The sequence below is a fragment of the Phalangium opilio genome, unplaced genomic scaffold, assembly GCF_054372755.1.
Source record: "Phalangium opilio isolate 3A_F unplaced genomic scaffold, DU_Popi_V2 ptg000089l_1, whole genome shotgun sequence".
In the NCBI taxonomy this organism is placed as follows: Eukaryota; Metazoa; Arthropoda; class Arachnida; order Opiliones; family Phalangiidae; genus Phalangium; species Phalangium opilio.
In genome coordinates, this window is record NW_028324194.1 from 440,428 (window position 1) to 463,272 (window position 22,845).

The 22,845-nt window shown below is 39.9% G+C and overlaps 1 long non-coding RNA gene and 8 other non-coding genes across 9 annotated transcripts; 1 reads left to right on the forward strand and 8 right to left on the reverse strand.

The window, feature by feature from the left end:
• The first annotated feature begins 6,289 nt into the window (after window positions 1-6,289).
• Window positions 6,290-6,917, forward strand: LOC149645980 (uncharacterized). The gene is made up of 2 exons (XR_016371769.1): window positions 6,290-6,604; window positions 6,662-6,917. It is a non-coding gene; the product is annotated as an uncharacterized LOC149645980 (long non-coding RNA).
• A 13,340-nt stretch (window positions 6,918-20,257) lies between these two features.
• On the reverse strand, window positions 20,258-20,330 carry TRNAR-ACG (transfer RNA arginine (anticodon ACG)). Its single transcript has one exon. It is a non-coding gene; the product is annotated as a tRNA-Arg (tRNA).
• A 91-nt stretch (window positions 20,331-20,421) lies between these two features.
• TRNAR-UCG (transfer RNA arginine (anticodon UCG)) lies at window positions 20,422-20,494 on the reverse strand. The gene has a single exon. It is a non-coding gene; the product is annotated as a tRNA-Arg (tRNA).
• A 250-nt stretch (window positions 20,495-20,744) lies between these two features.
• Window positions 20,745-20,817, reverse strand: TRNAR-UCG (transfer RNA arginine (anticodon UCG)). The gene has a single exon. It is a non-coding gene; the product is annotated as a tRNA-Arg (tRNA).
• Window positions 20,818-21,383: 566 nt separating this feature from the next.
• Window positions 21,384-21,456, reverse strand: TRNAR-ACG (transfer RNA arginine (anticodon ACG)). The gene has a single exon. It is a non-coding gene; the product is annotated as a tRNA-Arg (tRNA).
• Window positions 21,457-21,547: 91 nt separating this feature from the next.
• Window positions 21,548-21,620, reverse strand: TRNAR-UCG (transfer RNA arginine (anticodon UCG)). The gene has a single exon. It is a non-coding gene; the product is annotated as a tRNA-Arg (tRNA).
• An 85-nt stretch (window positions 21,621-21,705) lies between these two features.
• On the reverse strand, window positions 21,706-21,778 carry TRNAR-ACG (transfer RNA arginine (anticodon ACG)). The gene has a single exon. It is a non-coding gene; the product is annotated as a tRNA-Arg (tRNA).
• A 735-nt stretch (window positions 21,779-22,513) lies between these two features.
• TRNAR-ACG (transfer RNA arginine (anticodon ACG)) lies at window positions 22,514-22,586 on the reverse strand. Its single transcript has one exon. It is a non-coding gene; the product is annotated as a tRNA-Arg (tRNA).
• A 91-nt stretch (window positions 22,587-22,677) lies between these two features.
• On the reverse strand, window positions 22,678-22,750 carry TRNAR-UCG (transfer RNA arginine (anticodon UCG)). The gene has a single exon. It is a non-coding gene; the product is annotated as a tRNA-Arg (tRNA).
• Window positions 22,751-22,845: the final 95 nt, after the last annotated feature.

Consider the following 22,845-nt stretch of genomic DNA (forward strand, 5'->3'; position numbering starts at 1 on the left):
ACTGTTTAAGTCTTTAGAAAAATAACGTTGTTAAACAACTGATAACTTTCATTTTGAAATGCTGAGTTTATATACTAAATTATCGAGGTCAAATCTAATAGTGTCTAGCCAATACTTTCAAGATTCTTAAAATTCGATAAATAGCGAAAAGTTAACTAGGTATATATTTATAAAATTTGAAATCTCTCCGAGGTCTAAGTTTTTTTTTCGTATGCAAAAAAGTTGTCTAGGCGTGTTTTAAACAATTCAAACGGGATTGTGTTATATAAAAAAACCCTTTAGCGAAGGTTAAAAAAAGTTACTTTGGTAGAAGCCCGAGGGGACAAATATTATTCGTATGCAAAAGCTTGTTTGGGCGTGTTTCGAATAATTAAATTTGAATAATTCTCACGAGATCGCTTTATATAAGAAAAAACAATTTATTAGTGAAGGTTAAAAGTAATTTCTTTGGGAGGGACGGAAATTGTTTTTTAACATGATTTAAATCTAAATAAATGTATATTAATATTAAACTATAGAGTTTTTTTATATAGTAGGTATGCTAATGTCCTCTATAATCTTTAGTATCAATTCCACAATAAAAAATGTATTTTAGGTTAAGTTAAAAAATCGCATATCGGTACATAATTATATTTTTTTAAACTCTTAATAAAAGTAAAACGAGGTTGTTTTATAAAAAACCATGTCTGGGCCTGTATTCTAAAAAAATGGCCCTGAGATTTTGGTATAAAAGCTCGAGCATGGGCATTGGACTATCACAATCTAACTTGCCACCATGAGTAAATATCTTCAAGAATCTCAAAGTCTTTTTAATTCACCCCCGTCGTCGCAAGAAGATTTTGCAGCCCCTACTACCAGTAATGGAAAAAGAAACATCACCCAGTTCCTGAAGCCCGAACCCATCGAAATACTGCTGGACTCGGACGACGAGGGCTTTGTGCAGGACGTCCTGCAAAAAAACATCGTCGGGTCAAGCGGTATTGAGGGCTCCTTTCGCCTCAGAAAAGAAGGGCAGTACTACGAGACGAAAGTCCCCCCACGCCAGGGGGATTTTTACGTAGACGTCGCGGTCTATAAGTTTCCGGATATTAGAAACTCCCAGCCTGATAAGGTCTGAGAGTGCGATCACAAAAGACTGAAAACAGTCTTAAAAAAACAACAAAGAAGGCGTTAAATTCCTTAACGCCTTCCAGAAGCTAGTGGAGGCCGTCAAACAAGACGAAGAAGCCAAACAACAGCCTCCCAGCAAAAGTAGGTATCTATTTAACAATAAATTTACAAACTTAAATTTTTTTCTAATTTTTTTATTTCTGATAGAAATTCAAAAAATGAGTTCGAGCAGCAGCAGCGGCAGCGACTCGGAGGGTAGTGAGAGGGAGGAACACGCGCAGGTAAACCGTTTCTACACAATTGAGCGGCAGATTGACAAAACGAGTCGCAAGTGGCAGTGTAAACAAATCGATTTGCGTATAGCTTTCAAAAATCTGGAAGACATTCCAACAAGAGATTTTTTCGAAATTTTCGAAAAATTCTCGATGAAGTTATACGCAAATTAGTAACCGAGAACCCGGACTATAATCGAGTTCGATTTGTTTTAAGCTCCCCCGGATTGACGACCCCCGTAAATATTAAATTTATAAAAATTGACAAATTCACCAGTAAGCGAATTATGCGCACAATCTATAGAGTGACGCAATCTAGCCGGGACTTTGTCTTTAATGGCGAAGATTTTCAGTTTGACATTATTTTTCTAAACCTTGACGCAAATATAGGAGTTTATTATAAGTCCTTAAAAAATAGAACTTTGGTTAATTTGGATTATTTCGTAAAACAAAATAACCAATTTATTTTTATGGAAAACAATGATAACCTCTGTTTTGCTCGGAGTTTAGTTCTGGGTAAAGAGTTGGCCGATCGCAATTTTTATCGACAAAAAAAGCAAGGTCCACCCTTTAACCAGAACAATTTAAAAAAACTGAAACGCGATAGCACCCTCGTGGGTAATATTGCGAAAATCTTGCACAGAAAAGCTGGAGTCCCCGAAGGTTTCGTTACTCTAGAAGATATTCAAAAATTTCAAAATTATTTAGCTCCCCATTATCGGATCGTGATAGTTGATGCTGCGAATAATTTTACCATATTTTTCAAAGGACCCCAAGCTCCTAAATCTATTTATCTCCTAAAAATTGGCGACCATATCCACCCCTCGAAAACTTGGCACGGCATGATGGACGGTTGTACCTCTTGCGATTTTTGCTTGAAATCTTTTTACAAATACGAATTGTTAAAAGAGCATAAATGCCCCGAGGATACAAAACCCTATATATGTTTTCGGTGCCAAGGAGAAGCTTTTCATTTAACCAGCGAGGACGTTTTAAAACGTTGCGACGAATGCCACCGCTACTTTTTCCCTGGCTCTTGCTTCGAAACTCATTTACTTAACGGCACCTGCGCGAGTCAAAAAAGATGTTTAGAATGTGGGCGGCTTATGGGTGACGATCACGAAAGCAATCCCGAATGCTCTCAATGTAAAATAGTCCATCCGCCAGGTGAGCATTTTGTTATGCCTTTGGAAACCAAAATGAATCCCTCGCGGTTTATTTATTATGACATTGATACTTTTCTCAGAAATAATATCCACGTCCCCATTTTACTAGTTTGCGACGTGCAAACTGAAGCTGGCTTTGAAACCAAAACTTTTTACGGCGCCAATTGCGTCGAGAAATTTTTAAATTATTGATTTAGCGTAGAGCAGGTAGTTTTGACTGGACAAAAACGTAAAACGTATCAACCGCGCTTACTAACACGCAAGTCATAGCTCATTACGCGAAAGCTTTTGATAACTTCTTAATTCTTAACGCTCTAGTTCATAGACACGTTACCCCTGCCGTTATCGTTGACGGCAGTAAAATTCTAATGATCCATCTCGAGGGACCGCAAATTAGATTCCTCGATAGCTTTAATTACATTAGTCAACCTCTGCGTAATTTTACTAGCATGTTTAACCTCGGCGATGTGGCGAAAGGATTCTTTCCATTTGATTTTCATACCGAAGAAAATCTCAATTACATTGGCGTCATCCCTGAAGCTTCGTACTTTAACGTAGCTCAAATGAAAGCCAATGATTATCGGGATTTTCAAACTTGGTACGCGTCAATGGAAGGATCTATTTATAACATCAAAGAGAAGCTTATTAAATATTGCATTCAAGATGTCCGAGTCCTAAGACAAGGCGTCGAAGCTTTTAGAAAAATTTACGTTGATCTAACAAAATTAGAACCTTTTTGCATAAAAAATATTACTTTGGCGGGTGCTCTAACCACTATCTATCTTAACAATTACTATAAACCTTACAGCATGGGTATTGTTCCTTCTAACGGCTATAACGCAAAATTTAATCACAGTCAGATTAGCTTAAAATATCTCGCTTGGGTGGAGAAAACAGAGGATATAAAATTGCGAACGGCTCTAAGCTATGGCGGTGAATATCGCGTGGGTCGTTATTTAGTCGACGGTTACAGTGAAACTCCGCCTAAAATTTACGATTTTCACGGTTCCTACTTTCACGGTTGTCCATGCCAAAAACTTAATGTCTACAATACCCAACTCAAAGCCAGCAACAGATTTCTGTACGAGCGGACGCTAGATAGAGAGTTGTTTATTAAAGAGAAGATGGTCGGCTATGAATATACCTCCATCTTAGAGTGTCAATTTGCTAAGCTTTTAAAAGAAAACGCCGAAGCTAAGGCTTTTTGCAAAAGTTTAACTTTTCGACCTCAAATATCAGCCCGTAGCGCTCTCTATGGGGGACGAACGGAAAATTTTGTTCTTAACTGCCACGTGCAAGGCGAGGAGAAATTTTTCTACAAGGGTATTATTTCTTTGTACCCGAAAGTTTGTCGCGATTGTCCGTACCCTAGCGGCCACCCTATTATCTATAACAGAGATTTTGACAAATCGCCAGGGTGGTATTTTGGAGTTATGAGTTGTCGTCTGCTGGCCCCTCAAGATCTCCACATCCCCTTAATTCCTTTTCGCAGCGGTGGTAAATTAGCCTACGCCCTCTGTCGCACGTGTTTAGAATTGCGAGCGGAAATCTGCGATCACACTGTCAATGAAAGGGCTTTCTAATCAGTCTGGCCAACGGTAGAAGTCTATGCCGCTATGGAGCATGGTTATAAACTCCTCGATATATTCGAGGTTTACCATTATCCAAAAACGGAATACTTCTTCGCGCAGTACATGACTGATTTTATCGCCTTGAAGGTGAAGAATTCCGGATTTCCCGCTCACGCGCAAACGCTTCTGCAAAAAGAAGCGTATATCGCCGATAAAAACACGAATGAAAAGCTCTCGCTGACCGTGGCGGATATTCAATCAAATCCTTCCCTGCGTAATATCGCTAAAATTAATTTAAATTCTCTTTAAGGTCGCATGGCGTTAAATACAAGAAAGATTCGCAGCATCTTTATCAACAATTATTACGAATTAATACGATACGCGAGCGATTACACTCTGGAATTAGTCGACTTACGGCCCGTTACGGAGTCGATCGCTCTCTTATCGTACAAAGCCAAAAGCGATTACGTTTCGGACTATAAACTGGGGTCGGTGATCGTGGGTAGCTTTGTCTCGTGCTACGGGCGACTCGAATTGAACAAGATGCTGCTTCAATTAGACCGCGCAGCTTTGTATTGTGACACCGACTCCATAATCTACCGCCATCTACCGGGAGAGTTTGACATTCCGACTGGCAATCATATTGGTTGCTGGGCGGACGAACTCGGCGGTGATTATATAACTTCCTTTTGTAGTACCGGTGCCAAAAGCTACTCGTTTCGCACTAGCAAAGGAAAAGAAGTCAAGAAAATTAAAGGGTTAACCCTAAATCGAGAAAATTTGGAAAAACTTGACTTTGAAACCTTTGAAAGTGTAGCGATGAACCCGGAAAAGGAAGTTACAGTGAATGTCCCTTTTAATTTTAAACGGGATAAATACAAGCTGCAGCTACAGGCCGTTAAAATCACCAAAAAGTTTCGCCAAACCTCAAATAAGAGATTGTTGAACGCCGATTTGCGAACCAGTCGTCCTTACGGTTTCAAAGAGGCAACACCTGCTTCAACATCTCTTTCGCATGAATTACGAGGCTAGGCGGAGACATACTTTTGAGGGCTTGTGGGAATCTTGCGTTCCTATCGAAGCTCTGGCCAAAGACAGTTTCTATCTTGCAGATGTAGAAACACAGACGACGCGCTGCGCCTTTTGCGGTATTGCCTTGTACCAGTGGCGTTGCACGGACCATCCATCCTGGGAACATCGCAAGCACAGTCCATGGTGTCCAATGGTTTCCAGGAAACCGTGCAACAACAAACCACTGCGTCAGGGGTTTCCCGACTTCCCGACCAGCGAGGGCACGGATGTTTGCGAACATCTGGTCCAAACATGCCCAACCACCAGCGAAGAGTGGTCGGGAAACGAGAAAGTGCGCGTGCGCATCCATCCGTCGTGATTGCTGTTGTAGTGCGTGTTTACATCCTACCCTCCGAGTCGCGCGTGAACTTTGCCCTCCTCAACGCCCAACGCTTCCGCCAGCGTTGTCTGGAAATGGAGAAGAAACTTTTTAAAAACAATTAATTAATAGGGGTTTTTGGGTAAAAGGGTTTTTTGTTTATATTGTGTTTTTTTTAATTCTAATTAAATGTGTAAGGGTTTTTTTGGGTTTTTCTGGGTTTATATTGTTTTAAATTTTACTTGATTATGTTTTTATTAAATATATTTTTTATGTTACTATGTAGTATGTGCAACAAAATAAAAATGTTTATTAATTGAAATGAATCCGACCGAGTCAGTCACGCATTCTTTAAAATTTCAAACACCCGCGCAGTTTCTAATTGTGGGACCAATGCAAGCGGGCAAAAGCAGCCTTTTAAGTAATTTATTGCAAAATCATCAGCTTATGTTTGACCCACCTCATAAAAAGTTATTTATTGCTACGCGGCCTGGCAACCAAACTACGAAAAATTAAAACAATTGATTCCGGGAATTCAATTTATTCAAGGATTGCCAACTGCTGATCCGGACTTTTGGGAAACTCATCGCGATTCCTAGCTGATACTAGACGATTTAGCTAGTCAGTTATTTAAGCAAGCTCATATTTCCGATTTAGTGTGCGTGACGTCGCATCATTTAGGGTATACTGTCATTATTATTACTCAACAACTGTTTCCCAAGGGTAGCCAATCGCGGATAATTTCTCAAAACTCTTCGTATTTTATAACAAGTCGGGAAAACCAAAATATTACCTCTCCGTGTCGAGAAGATTATATAAACTTAAGTAACCAATGAAAACGTCGACCTTTTTGCCCTCATCTTTTCCCGCGCTTTGCGCTTCCGCATTTCATCCTTACTCTCAACATTATCTTCCTCCATTTTACATACAAAAATCGAATACTCACAAAAAGAAGCGGCAAAAACCTGCTGGCTCTTTACAACCACTTAATTTGACTTAATATCCAACTTCCAAACACAAATATTTACTGGTAGATAAATTGACAACCTACAAGCAAAGAAAAATTCTCAAGAATGGCTCCCGCAAATTTAAAAGGTCTATTTTCAACTAGGTTTTTTTTAAATTTTTGGTCTAACTGTTATCTACACCTAGATGGTTTTCAGTGAAACAAACAAGGAGCATAAACACAATAATGGAAGCTTCAGTTTTATTTAAAACATGTAAAACAATTATCATCTCTGCAAATAGCTTACACATGTCTTTTTTACCAATGCCTAACCGTTTGGATTTTTCTAAAGCAATCTCAGCACCAAAAAATATTTTTTGATACAAAATAAATGTTTTATATTCTTATTAAGAATAAAACAAGAGGATAAAAAAGATCTGTCCTCTCGTAATTTTTTAAGCTTTTATCAAGATTACTCTATACAACAGTAACAAGGAGTATAAACCCATTAGTGGAAGCAGTATTTTTTTTCCGAAACAATCTCGCTTATGTTTATCCTCTCTAGGCTTCGCTAAATACGTATTTCTCTTACGTAAAATATTAATAGACAGGCAAGGATTCATACCATTAAAGAAGGAGAGCAATATTATCCATATTTTCATTTCATATACAGAGAAAAGAAATTATTATGTTTCTGAGAGGAGCTTCCCATTTTTTGTTGTTTTGAAAAATATATCGCAATGCACGGGCCTTAATAGATATAGGAGGCAATGAAGGAAATATATCGCATGCACGGGCCTTGGTAGATGTAGGAGGCAATGATAATCTCTCTCTTTGCACGAGAGGTTTATCTTTAATATTTAAATAAATATAATTATTTTTAATTATTTTAATCTTCAATAATTAACATTAATAATAGTTAAATCGTTTAAAATAAAGTTATACCTATTATCATCTCAAACTTTGCTAATATTGACGTTTAAAGTGAAGGGTACCCCTCTTGCCCGCTTTTTTCAAATTTGGGGTATATATACGATTCGTTTCCATTATAATAGTAAGGAAAAAGCGCAATTGCGAAAACCTTTGGTGGAGATCCCACCTTAGGGAGGCTAGACGTTTCTCGTAACCCTAGCTGATCGCCGCGTATATCCTAACACCAAACGATGATAATGGAGTAGAAGCCAATGATATAGATTGGTGTCTATGTGGAATAGACTTTGTGGATGGTGGTGTTAGAAGCCAGTGTAAGTGCAGACTGGTGTCAATGTGGGATTGACAAAGAATAGAAGATGGTGGTGGTGGAAGCCAGAAAAGTACCAGACCGGTGTTCATATGGGATGGACGAAGACCAAACATGGTGGTGTGAGAACTCAAGTATAGAATAGCCAAAGGAGAGAAATACAATTTTCCAAATTTCTGTGAACTGTCAATGCGGTCCGGAAATTGGGAACACGTTTGCTCCGATACGCAAACTGCGAACGCGGTCACGTGGGTGTAACAACGGACAGACAGACACACAGACAGACACACCCCCACACACCCCCACACACACACACACACACACAGACAGACACGGCCGTTACAGAACCTCTCCTGGACTACGTCACACGGAGAGGTAATAATGAAAAATCCCCGCGATGTCGCCTCTATTAGGTATCTAGCGCAACAAATTAGTCCAGATAATCCGAAGCGTATTACGGACGCGTACAGACTAGCCACTAGAGAACCCTATAGCTATTTGTTAATTGATTTAAAACAAGATACTTAGGAAAACTTACGATTAAGATCGCGTGTTCTACCTCACGAATCGCCTATGTATGTGTATGTCGATTAAATTTAATTGTCATTTGAATATTGGCACCGCGCGTTAAACGTCGATCAGGAAAACGCTCCCGACTCGTCGTAGCCCGTCCCTCAGCAAAGTTTGCCAAATTTGTCCCTTATTTACAGAGTTTGCACCAAACTAGCTGTAAACAACGCCGAACCCTCTTAAACAATAGTAGCGCGCCTCAATTAAAGAGCATTAGACAATTTGTAAGAATTTAAAGGGTGGGGGCATTTTTTTGAGTAAAGACCGTAAGAAACGGCTAGCAAAGTACAAGAAAATTATTAGACAATTGGGATCAAGTACCTTGTCGCAGAAAAGCAAAAACAGTTGCTCTTGCAGCAATCAGGTGGCTGTCTTACGACGTTACTTGGAGCAATCTTGCCCTCAATTGTCCAAGCAATAGCTGCTAAACTATGAAACAAATGGTACTTGTACCGGCTACTGCCGTAACTTCGACAGCTGCCCAAGAACATTCCGCCTTGGACCGAGAGATTGAGGATATTTTAAAATCGCCATTGAATGCCTACGTTAAATTATATAAATATTTAGACGCTTTTAAGAAATATTTAATTATCGAGAAACAAATTCCCTTACCTAAATTTGAAGTCGTGAGTCCTTCAATGGCGACTGCAACCGCATTGCCATTAACGGCCACACCTAAAACGCCGCCGCGAAAAAAAACAATTTTCATGGCCAAGCTCTGCAACGTCATCACCTACAACAAGCACATCTGGCAGTTCTTTCACCACTACTAACCGTTATAAAACCGAACCTCGGCAAAAGGTTTTTAAAAGCGAAACGGCTGTTGGCACGCCAACACAAGAAGAATTTTACCAACAATTTGGACCGACCTATGTCGGCGATCTGGTAAAACAGCAAGCTGAAGTTTTAGCAAATCGTTTGCAAAAGACATTTTTTACGCCGAAAAAAGAGATAGACGAGGGGGCTGTTGGTTATGCAAATCCGGACAACAGTTTTAAAAGAAGAAATCGCCGATGAACAAGAGAATAGAGCAGAAGAGGACGCGGAGAATTTAACAGACCTGGAAAACCTGTTTTATAACGCCTCCGCCAAACAGAAGAAGAAAAAACAAAAAAAAACCTCGGGAAAAGAAAAATGAACTTCAGAACCTAGGCCCGCTGGTGCCATCTGGCGAGATTAGACAGAGGCATCATAAGTGGCGTGATATTAAATAATAAAAAAAATGTAATATTAAGACAAATAAAAAAATTGTTTTTATTGTGAACAATATCTGTGTATATGTTTTTTAAATGTAAATATAAATATAATAAAGTGACATAATCGTTAAGTTTAAGATTCTGGTCATAGATGGCGTCTAATATCGTCTTTCTTGCCACGCCCTGGCAGCGAAGTGTTAAAAACATGGCTGCATGCAAACCACACAGTTGAAAAAATGGATGTTGAATTTGTTGTTTATTGTAAACAACTCGTTTCCCGTATCGTTTTAAATTAACTTTATAGAATCGTGGTCAATTTCCGTACGTGCAAAACATTTCCACCGTGTCATTGCTAGAAAAACACGCTATCCAATGTTCTCCGGCCTCTCCAGCTGCTTCATTATTGAATATGAAGCAAAATTTGGGTCTTTTAGGATGTGGTGGGAAATTATCTACAGGAAAACAGCCTAAATAGTAGGGTCGCGTTCTTTTGTCGCAAGTTAAAAGAGCGTTTAACTGCGAAGTGTTCATAATTTAGTCTTGACAAGTTTCGTTTGAGGTAGCGAGACTTTTTGTAGTTCGGCTCCGTAGAAGACACCCAAAATCTGCTCTCCCTTTAACTCTGCTACACGATAGACGGGTGGTGACCTTGTTATGACATCAATAAAGCGAAATATTTCGTCAGTAAACGTGCCGCCCGAGCTGGTTTTTCTAAAGACCCGACTGGCTATAGAGAGACGCACGTGGTCACCAACTTTAAAGGTCGGTGCGTATTGATTAATTCCGTTAGATTTCCCGTACAATTTATTCCAAATGATTGATTCGTTATCTATATTAACATGAGCCGGTGCAATTCCAGTAGTTGAATGAACCCGTTCATTATAGGCTTGAGTAATTAAAGGTAAATATTTAACGTAATTTTTTTCCCCGTGGCCGTAATAACCCGGGCAATTTGTTCTTTGATTGTTCTAATAAAACGTTCAGCTAGACTGGCCTTATGCCGACTCCGGGCAAAATGTATTTGTACATTGTGACGTTTCAAGAAGGAATCAAAGTTGCGCGAACTAAATTCTCCACCAAAATCGGTGTAGATTTTTAAAGGGATCCTCTCTCGAAATATTTTTTTAAAAGCTTCGATAACCTCGCCAGATGTTTTGCTTTTAAGAGGTACTGTCCATCCATAGCGGCTTAAGACGTCAATGACGCACAGAACGTATCGAATATTTTTATTAAAGCGTTTTAATTTCGGAAGATCCAACAGATCAGCTTGAAAAACGTCATCAATACTCGAGGCGTACACCTGATTGGTCTTGATTCGGAAGCGCCGAAATCGGTGTTTCGTGAAGGCGGGTTGTTTCTCGAAAAAGGCGATTAATTTTGCTTTTGGCACGTCTGGTAAGGCTTTTTGTAGCCTCGCTAGCGACCCATAGGCGGCCGGATTAGCCACATCGTAATAAATTTTTCTAATTTTAGCGTCCATGTCTTAACAAGTGTAAATAACGACTAAATGGTTTCCCAATAAACAACTTTATTTAATACACACAAAGGTATTTTATAAAAAAAACAATATCAGTTAAACAAATACTATATATCAGTACATTTTTTTAATAACCATATATCAAGGCGTTCTTTAAATCGGCAAAACTGTTGACAAAATAAGCGTAAATATCCTCTTGATCTTCAATCCATCCATGGTCAGTCTCAAATTGATGCAAAATTTTCTCTCGATCTAGCTGAGGCAACGCTTCGTGCAAATTACGTTCGACTCGATCACCGAAATTTGTGTCTAATTCCGAGCAGCTTTGAGAGTGGCATATTTGTTTTCGACACTCGACGTTGGCGCAAGTGGAAGTGACGTCAAACAAAGTGGTAGTGAGCTCGTTTAAAATTAATTCACGCATGCGACAGACAGCTATCCCTTTAGCCTTAAGAGCCTCGTCAATCGGCGGCTTTAAATCGATCAATGTCTGCCAACCTGTTTTGTTCAGGCTGAATCCTTCGCTGGTGCTAAAGTTGAGAAAATAACAACTGCCACTGCCTCGTTCATAGTATCGAAGATCGATTAGACGTTCATCTTTCGAATTGATGAAGCATTCCAGCTTGATGCGCTCTTTGACGGGCATCCAAATATGATAGCGAGGTATTTTTCCGTCAAAAAAGGACGTGAGCTCATTTTGAAACCGAAACAAAGCGTACCAAGCGTTAGGTTTTAATATAGTTTTTGTACGCGTATCTGATCCTTGATTTAAAATTTTAGGTTCAATTGATTCGACGACGCAAATGTCGAGCTTTGGCGTGACGGTGTGTACTTGGTGCATATTGACGCGCGACTGATATTGTATTTATAAAGTTTTAGTCTTTTATACGTTGGGGTGATTATAAATAATTTCTCTGTTTTTAGATATAATTAATTGGTTGTTTGAAAATTCGGCCATGACAATGCACGTGACGTTTTCGATTAGCGGAGAGCTAAATCTTAACGATAATCGCAGGTTACCAGTCTGGGGCATGGAATTTAGACCTAACGAAGCGAGATGCTCTCTACTCAAATCAAAAACAACGGAAAAAAGCCTTTTTTATATAAATCGTAAGAAATTATATTTCCCCGGTCAAGACCTAATATTTCGAGCCCCTCGAATAAAGAATTGTAACATCTAACGTATTGATCGTCGTTAAATTAGGCGTAAAGGGAATATCAGGATAATTTTGAGAATTTAAAAAGAATTGCATGAAATCGAGCTTGAAGTGTTGGAGATCCAGGGGGTTAGAAGTTGCTTCCCCTACAAATTTTTTATTAGTAACAAAAGCCACGACAGTTCGCGAGGGTAATTGCCCGGTAAACAAGCTGTCCCTAATAAAATCTTGCGTTCCGGTGGTTATTAAGAAATTTTTCATAACAATAGAGTTTACTTCGTAGCGAGCGTTTATTCCCGAATTTAACATCTGAGCGTGAGCTAGTTGCAGTTCGGGATTAACCTCAATTTCACGCGTAAACAAGGTGCATTCCGTTAAATCAATCTTATAATTTGCCCGCTTCATTGTGAATAATAGCTAAATCCGTGGAGCTTCGATGAAGTGTAATTCGCACCTCGATATTATGTAGTAAGAATTTGGGCGTTTTAAACATATCCAGAAATAATTCGCCAATTACATCGCACGTCTTTGATTTTGCCATGCGTTTAGCGCGACGACCAATACCATTATCTTCCTTGTTAATATTGGCGTCTTCTAAAGGCGTAGCCGGATCGATAATGGTATCCAAATAATATAGCATAGAAGTTAACCAGGAGTTGGCCGCCGTTTGTCCATAATTTAAAAGTATTTTAAAATAGGCCATATATGGGTACATATTATTAGGTTGCTGGACAGCGACGCCATTAAGAAATAATTCTACTTGACAAAATAGCGAGGCAATTATTAAATTTGTTACCGAGACTTTCTTTTCCGCATCTGGAACGGCAGTGCCGGCCTCGTGTAAAACGCGAAATTTTAATCTCAAAAGAGTTTTAGTCAAATCATGATAATTGTTAGAGGGAGGAATGATAAATTTTACATATTTAGCATTAGCTATTGGGGCAATTGGATAATGAGCAGTCGTTTTAGTCCCAACAATATTATTATTCACCACTGGCTTTTCAAATACTTCAGAGAGAACACTTTCGTAGGTCGACATGTTTAGTCTAGAAAATCGCGTTTAGTGCGTCGCTTAACACGTTTGCTCCGGCTTGTTTTAGCAGTCCTCTTTCGTTTTCGGCCCGTCCCGCTCTGAGTGTTGACAAACCGGTCCACGCCTTTATGTAGTAGGGAATTTATAGATTGTTTGACATTTCTTTCAATCGATTCTCGAGGTGATATTCCGGGGTTTTGGGCATCGCTAATTACTCTACTCGTTAATCCAACAGCTTCGGACGCTAAAGTACTAATGGCCGGCTTAATAAAGGGTGTAATTTTGCGCAATAAAGAATTGAAGATACCGGCAACACTAAAACGACCCCCCGATTGGAAAACGTTCGCGTGTAAAGCCGGAAGGGACGATCCTCTTTGGAAATACAGAGTATATCTATTGGGTACCATCGCTCAAGTTCTATTGACGTCGACGCCTAAAAAACAGTTTAATATATACTTTACCCACATTAAACGGGATATTTTCCCCGTAATCGGATTTCAATTCAATTTCAATTTCTTGTATATCGCTAGTTGAAATTGGATAAAAATCGATATTGTTAAATATTTCCTGATTCTCCTCGTCTAGCAGCGAGAAAGCTGGTATTTTTATGAAACGTAGCAGAGGGGCTTGACCACCACCCACTACTTGTTGACGGATAATATTGGTATAGACAAACATGGCATCGACGCCTCTCATAATATCAGCGGGGTGATCCGACGTCTCGTTATTGATATACCGATCTAATTGATTACTACTAAAACCTAACAGTCTCCCGAGGCCTCGTCCGAATGTTGTTTTGGGAAACCAAATTGAAACCGTATCGTTCAGTTTTGAAACCGTGACGGTTCCGTCTACATTCTGCGTAAATTGTAGACTTTTTCTATGCGTCGGCGACATGGCTTCGCTCATAGCACTTAATAAATCGCTAATATGATAATATACCCCGGGAGGAATCTCGCATGCGAAATTATCAACTCGTCTGGCTTGAGACCCGGGTAAATACGGCTGGTCAGCCATATTTGGGTCTTCTGGAAATCCATCAACATCGTATTCGCTAGTCCAAAAATTATTAGCCGCTGTCAGAGTTATTGATCTTAATCGGGGATTTACCAGAGCTACTCCCCAGTGACTGTGTTGAAAAAATTCTCCATCTTCGGGAATGTTAAATAACTGGGCCATTGTTCCAGCTACCGATACGCGAACACCTGGCTCTATTTCGAGACGAACATAGTATCTATTTTCCAAAGCCGTTTTGAGAATGTACATTTTAAAATACTGGCGAGGCATTTATTCTTGATCCCCCAATAACTGGTTTATAATTTTTAAATGTAAAGAGAAGGGGATTACTGCCCCGGTCGCCGTCAAATCGCAGGTATATTCGCCCGCGGTTATTTTGATTTTTGTTAAATTAGTCTTAGTAAATAGATACATTAGCGAGTCATGAACGCGATAATTTACGAATGTGTCATTAGTTGTTTTGAAATGCGTAAAATTACGCTCTAAAGGTTTAGTGGATAGAAACGTCCCACCAACGTATTCAGCTTCTAAATTTAATATATCCCGCAAATCCTTTGGGAATAGCATTTCAATTTTTGCCGGACAATAGACTCTAAAATAACGTTCCGCTCCTTGTTTAATAACGCTAAATTCGGCCTGTTGCAATCTTAAAGGGTCAAAATTGCGCGCAATTATTTTGAGGTTTTCGGCAATTTCTTCATAAATCTTATAATCATCTGTCGATCTAAACTCACCTGACACTCTAAAAAAGAAATAAAGCCAGGGTTCTTCCCAAGCGGTATAGCGCTTTATGGTTCTATTGACTCGATATTCTAGGTACGCGTTGTTTTCATTTATGGTAAATTCTTGTAACGTCGTGCTCAAAGGACCAGATTGATTGAGTCCTGTGTAGTATTTATTGGGGTCAAGATCGAGCAATTTAGCTAGTTGGGGAGAAAATTTAATTTCCACCCATTCCGGTGTTTTGAAATTATACATGATAGCATCACCCGAAATTATCTATTGTGTGATATGTTACGGCAATTTTTTTAAATACTAAACTTTCTAAAGTACGCGCTACGGCTCGATAAAGCCCTTCGGCGTTTTTCTCGGGCGTTTTACTGGCTCTAAAAGTTTGCGGTAAGAACAATATTTTATAGTTATCATAATCTTCAGGGTTAATTAGTTCAGGCTCTTCAGGTTTTATTGGCTCGGACTTTTTTGCGGGGGGATCAACCGGCTGCGGAAACAAGGGTTTTTCATCAATTGGCTCGGGCTTTTTTGATGGCGGATCGATTGGCTCTGAAAACAAATCTATTTCCTCAACATCCGTTGGCGAGGGGGTAGGCGTAAGTGGTTCAAAGGTAGTGGGTTTTGATAGATCGGGTTTCGGTAGATAAGGCTTTAATGGGTCTGAAGTTGGAATTTTCGGGTCATCTGGAAGTTTCAGGGGATCTGGCTCCGGCTTCGACTTTGGTTGTTCAGCTTTTGGTACTTCGGACTTCGTTGTCTCCGGCTTCGACTTGGGTAGTTCAGCCTTTGGTAGTTCGGACTTCGTTGTCTCCGGCTTTGACTTTGGTTGTTCAACCTTTGGTAGTTCGGACTTCGTTGTCTCCGGCTTCGACTTTGGTAGTTCAGCCTTTGGTGGCTCTGTAGTCAGAATCTTTGAGGGATCTGAAGTAGACGGGGTTGGCCTAATTGTTGTTGTTGTTGTAGTAGTAGATGTTGGGTTAGTTGTTGTGGTAGATGTTGGTTTAGTTGTTGTGGTAGATGCTGGCTTACTCGTTGTAATAGGGGCTGAAATAGTCGAACATGGAGGTATTAGTTTATCCGAACTTGGAGGTATCGGTTTAGTCGAACTTGGAGGGGATGGGTTAGTTGATGGCGAAGGGGTCGTTTTCGGTGGGTCAGTTGTCGGAAATGCTGTATAGTAGGGTTTTGGCTGATCAGGCTCTGGGAAGGTTTGTTTTGGAAGCGTTATTTTGGGTGGTGGTGGTGGAGGAGTTACTTTGGATGGCTGTGGTTGCACCGGTACTACAGGCGTATTTGGAACAATGGGTATCGGCAAAAAGGGGGTCGTTCGCGGTAAAATAGGTATAGATGGCGGTAGATTTTTATATTCTGGTTGAGGTTTTTTCTTATTTGCGGAACTTCATGGCTTGTTTTACGTTTAATGGCGGCCTTAGGAACGTACTTGTAATCAAATTTTTTTTAAAACTGTCTCCAACATTCTCAATTTCGATTTCCACATAATTGGTAGTGTAATTTAAAGTTATATTTTTAGCATGCTTTGATAAAGGTAGTTTGGATATATAGGGGACGTTTTCGAAATTTTTCTGCTTAAATTCGAATAAGGTGGCTAGGGGTGAATCACCTGGTATTTTGAACCATATATTTTCAGCTCCTAAAACTTGCAGGTAAACTGGTAAATTAGTATCTAGTTGATTTCCTCGCGCCCCGTCTGTATATTTATTAACTAATTTAAAAGATAATTTGCCTTTCAAATACGGGTGGCTGTTTACATCATCATTTAACAAATCGACAACATCTCGAGGAAGCTCGTACTCTTTGGTTTTGCCATAGCGTTGGACTGGTAACTCTAATTTATAATATTCAATAGGTTCACGGACAGCCGCGTAATTGCCCTGATTTGAGTCACTTACGACCTGAATTTCAAACTTGTTAAAATCCTCGCTTATATTCACCCAGTGATTTGGAAATATGAATTCCGCTAACCCTACTTCATAGTTACTACTCAAGGTTAACGGCTGATGCAAATAATTTTTAAAACTTGACTGGGTATTATTTGGATATATATCTAAACACGTATTAGACGCTAAAGTTAAAAAAAGTCGTCATTCATGACTAACGCCTGTTTGTCAACTAACCCCAACTTCTTAGACTAACGTTATTTTATACATAAAAAAGATTGCCAATGGTTCGGTGGACTGGCCGGGATTCGAACTCATCACTTTTTGGTTATCACATTAGTAAACCCTGCCTTTACCCACTGAGCCATTGGCAATCTTTCAAAACACTCCGTTTATTTTCATCAAAACATTAAAATTCTTTTTTAGTCGTTAAAGACTTTTAAAGTCGTTACCCTTGAAACATCTACGTAGTTAGGTAATTAACCCGACCTGATTCCAATAAAAAAAGGACCACGCCCTGACTAGTTCGATCCGGATTCAAGCTTGTTTGAGGCAGTTATTATATAAGCCATCCGCCTGTAGTAATAAATTAAAGGGTGGAGTCGGTAAAAAATAAATTTTTTTATCTAGAGAACTCTTTTAATATTAAATTTGCCCTTCGTATTTTAGTATATAAGCGCGGTGTTTCGAAATGAAAGTTATCAGTTGCCTGACTACGCTCTCATGTTTAACCGTGTGCAGTACTATTTTTACGATGATGTCTTTCTCCAGTACTATTTTTACGAAGATGTCTTTCTCAACCGCTCCTGGACTCACACAACAAAAGTCGTGTGAGAAGAGACCAAATTCGATTTTTCCATCCGTCTCTTCTTGGGCATAGCTTGAGAAGAGACCAAATTCGATTCATGTGCCTCGATTTCCTTAACTTTTTGTATAGTCTTTCGCAGTTACATTTGGCTGTAGAAAAAGTTGAGGAAATTTGTGTGAAGTCGCATTTTTTCGTCCCACCACTCAACATCGGCCATGGTTCGGGACCAAATGCAAGAGATTTACGTCAAAAATCCGGAGAATTTGGTCCCGGACTAAGAAACCAGGTGGAATAATGTTGAGGAGGTTCATGAATCGACCTTCATTGCAGTGTCATTTGCGTCCATACAACTGACTACTGCAAGGAAGGAGAAGTTCAGGCGCAAACAACCAGACCTGGACAAGAAGAACAAGCCCCACAGTGGCTCGGATGTAACTTCCTTCGGGAGGTAAAGGGTCAACGAAGAATTTTATAGGACATGGCCCGTACAAGCCCACAAGCCCTGCCACTGCATAAGATTCTGCGTACCCTGCACCAGTTGGAGCATGTTCTCTTCAGTGAGGCTCAACAATTTCACGACATCAACGTGGCCCAACCTTCAACGATAGATACATTTCGGGAACAAAAAGTGGCGAAAACAACGAGGTCTCGCCGATAGATCCACGATCTTCGAAAACCAATGGAGGATTTTGCTTAAAGCCCTGTTCTCATCAAAGCTAGAAGCGAGAAAAATTCGCGCTAGAGCGAGAAGAGTTTGCTAGAACTTAGTCTGGCTTCTAGCAAAGGTGTTTTCATTGCCGCGGGAACCCCTCGCTAGACGCGAGAAAACGCAAAACTAGAGCGATAAAATGACGCTAGCTCCGATCTGTCAGAGACAGATATTTTCTAGCGTCCCGCTTAGCGAGAAGCGAGATGTAGTGGTCACGTGATATGGAACCACGAATCAGAAAGCAGTGGGGGGTCAACATTTCGGTTTTTAAAAATGGATGGCAAAACCTCGAAGAAAGAAAAGTTAAAACAGGAAAGGGAAAGAAATAAAAAGAATGAATTTGCTAAAAGGGAGCAAATTATTAACAGTATTAGAATTAGGGATGGGTTATGGAACCGCAAATTAAAAGAAAATAGAAATAGGAAAATTAATGAAACATTATGGGAAGAAGTAGCCACAGAAAACAACATGACAAGTAAGTTGAACAGTTTCTATTGTTTGAAAATTGACAGCGAAGGCATGGTGAAGGTATTAAAAGCAGGGATAAGGGAGTTGAGATGGATTGGAAATGATGATGGGCGACCTGCGGCACCGTATCTCTCCCAATGTACCTCGCGCACGCCCCTACCCTTCGGTAGGCGATTGCTAAGTGCTACCGCGTAGCGCCATTTTATTTGTATGAGAACTAGCTTCTATTTTTAAGATAGAGGGAGCGCCCTTTACAATTTCGTGCAGTACGACCCCACCTAACCGCTGAGGATGCTGGGAGGACTACGGTGCCGTAGGTGGGGGTACACAGGCAACGCTATAGGTATAGGGGTTTCCACTCCATTCCTCTCTCCTTCAAGTTAAAAGTATCCTTCTAGCTTCCTGCGTTGCCATATGGGATGAACCCACCACCGTTTCTTCGAATATCGAGTTGATTTCATAGCCGAGTTTTTTAAATAAAGCCCCTTTAAAATGATTTTTTTCCTTAAAAGCCGCTTTCTTCTACTGACCGCCATTTTAATGCAATAATTATTTGGACATTCGCGGAATCGCGCCAGATGACGCCACTTTCTCGCTTCGATGAAAACACCACAGGGGGATACCACGCGCGAGAAAGCTTCTAGCATCTCTGGCGCGGGATTTGAAACTCGCGGAAACAACACGCTCCAAGCTTCTCGCTTAGCGAGAAGTGATTTTCTAGCTTTGATGAAAACGAGGCTTAAAAGGTCATTTCTAACAATCCTCGGCTACCCGGCCTGTCTTTCATCAAAATTCATCCGGCAGTGTTTATCCCACGCTGCGCCCCTTGGCGTCAGCCATCAGAATGCACGAACAAAGTTTACTGATGGTGGTTGACGTCATCCACAAGATCGTGCGAACTTACTTTGTGGTAAATAGTTTCCATTTAATTTAGGATTCAGCATGTAACATGTTTTTTGTAGTTGGGAACAAGCCATTCCCAACTCAAAGAAAAGAAGTATTGACCTTCTTGATGACGCTGGCAAACAATGTCATTATTTTTGTTATATCTATATTCTTGTTATTCTCTATTATCTTATTGTATATACTATTTGGTATTGTTATTAAAAAATCTTTATTTGTATATCTGTCTTTGTTTCTTAGACATATTTAGAGGTTTATGGCGGGAAATTCAAACGGGGATCTTGCAAAAATAACTGGCCTGGTTTATTAAAAATAGGTAAATCTCCTCTGAATAGTCTTAGCAGGGTGGAAGGCAGGTAAGATTTTCTTATTAAATAAGACAATTTTTGGTTGGAAGTTTGGTTGGAGTCTGGTGGATGAGGGTCTGGCCGCCATCTTGGGGTGGCGGCCATCTTGGATCTCTGCGAATCTGTATAGCTATCACTACTTATCCATTACGCTACAAGCTCTCACTCCGTAGTATAAACAGCTTTTTCAAACATTGTATTTATGCATTTTTTATGACGCATAAAGATCTTTTACTATAATAAATAGCGAGCTTGCCAGGACTCGAACCTGGAATCTTCTGCTCCGTAGGCAGACGCGTTATCCATTGCGCCAGAAGCCCGTTAAGTGTTTATCTAGATGCTATTGAAGCATGGCAATTTTATAGATTTCCCTTCCGTTACACTCTAATAATCATCTTTAAATGTTAATTCCGAGCTTGCCAGGACTCGAACCTGGAATCTTCTGCTTCGAAGGCAGACGCGTTATCCATTACGCTACAAACCCTTGCCTTCTAATATAAAAAACTTTTCCAAACATTGTATTTATGCATTTTTTATGACGCATAAAAGATCTTTTACTAAAATAAAGACCGAGCTTGGCAGGACTCGAACCTGGAATCTTCTGCTCCGTAGGCAGACGCGTTATCCATTGCGTAACAAGCCCGTTAGCTGTTTACCTAGATGCCATTGAAGCATTGCAATTATGTAGATTTCCCTTCCGTTATAGTCTAATAATCATCTTTAAATGTTAATTCCGAGCTTGCCAGGACTTGAACCTGGAATCATCCGCTTCGAAGGCAGACGCGTTATCCATTACGCTACAAGCTCTTGCTCCGTAGTATAAACAGCTTTTCCAAACATTGTATTTATGCATTTTTTTATGACGCATAAAGATCTTTTACTAAAATAAAGACCGAGCTTGCCAGGACTCAAACCTGGAATCTTCTGCTTCGAAGGCAGGCGCTTTATCCATTACGCTACAAGCCCTTGCATTGTAACATAAAAAACTTTTCCAAACATTGTATTATGCATTTTTTATGACACATAAAAGATCTTTTTCTAAAACAAACACCGAACTTGCCAGGACTCGAACCTTCAATCTTCTGCTCCGTAGGCAGACGCGTTATCCATCGCGCAACAAGGTCGTTAGCTGTTTACCTAGATGCCATTGAAGCATTGCAATTTTATAGATTTCCCTTCCGTTATAATCTAATAATCATCTTTAAATGTTAATTCCGAGCTTGCCTGGACTCGAACCTGGAATCTTCTGCTTCGAAGCCAGAGGCTTTATCCATTACGCTACAAGCTCTTGCTCCGTAGTATAAACAGCTTTTCCAAACATTGTATTTATGCATTTTTTATGACGCATAAAGATCTTTTACTATAATAAAGACCGAGCTTGCCAGGACTCGAACCTGGAATCTTCTGCTCCGTAGGCAGACGCGTTATCCATTGCGCCATAAGCCCGTTAGCTGTTTATCTAGAAGCTATTGAAGCATTGCAATTTTATAGATTTCCCTTCCGTTACACTCTTACAATCATCTTTAAATGTTAATTCCGAGCTTGCCAGGACTCGAACCTGGAATCTTCCGCTTCGAAGGCAGACGCGTTATCCATTTCGCTACAAGCCCTTGCCTTCTAACATAGAAAACCTTTCCAAACATTGTATTTATGCATTTTTTATGACGCATAAAGATCTTTTACTATAATAAAGACCGAGCTTGCCAGGACTCGAACCTGGAATCTTCTGCTCCGTAGGCAGACGCGTTATCCATTGCGCCACAAGCCCGTTAGCTGTTTATCTAGAAGCTATTGAAGCATTGCAATTTTATCGATTTCTCTTCCGTTATACTCTAATAATCATCTTTAAATGTTAATTCCGTGGTTGCCTGGACTCGAACGTGGAATCTTCTGCTTCGAAGGCAGACGCGTTATCCATTGCGCCACAAGCCCGTTAGCTTTTTATCTAGATGCTATTGAAGTATTGCAATATTATAAATTTCCCTTCCGTTATACTCTTATTATCATCTGTAAATGTTAATTCCGAGGTTGCCAGGACTCGAACCTGGAATCTTCTGCTTCGAAGGCAGACGCGTTATTTATTACGCTACAAGCCCTCGTTTTCTAATATAAAAAACTTCCAAACATTGTATTTATGCATTTTTTATGACGCATAAAAGATCTTTTACTAAAACAAACACCGAGCTTGCCAGGACTCGAACCTTCAATCTTCTGCTCCGTAGGCAGAAGCGTTATCCATTGCGCAACAAGCCCTTTAGCTGTTTACCTAGATGCCATTGAAGCTTTGCAATTTTTATAGATTTCCGTTCCGTTATAATCTAATAATCATCCTTAAATTTTAATTCCGAGCTTGCCTCGACTCGAACCTGGAATCGTCTGCTTCGAAGGCAGAGGCTTTATCCATTACGCTACAAGCTCTTTCTCCGTAGTACAAACAGCTTTTCCAAACATTGTATTTATGCATTTTTTATGACGCATAAAGATCTTTTACTATAATAAATACCGAGCTTGCCAGGACTCGAACCTGGAATCTTCTGCTCCGTAGGCAGACGCGTTATCCATTGCGCCACAAGCCCGTTAGGTGTTTATCTAGATGCTATTTAAGCATTGCAATTTTATAGATTTTCCTTCCGTTACACTCTAATAATCATCTTAAAATGTTAATTCCGAGCTTGCCAGGACTCGAACCTGGAATCTTCTGCTTCGAAGGCAGACGCGTTATCCATTGCGCCATAAGCCCGTTAGCTTTTTATCTAGATGCTATTGAAGTATTGCAATTTTATAGATTTCCCTTCCGTTATACTCTAATAACAGTGTTTAAAAGTTAATTCCGAG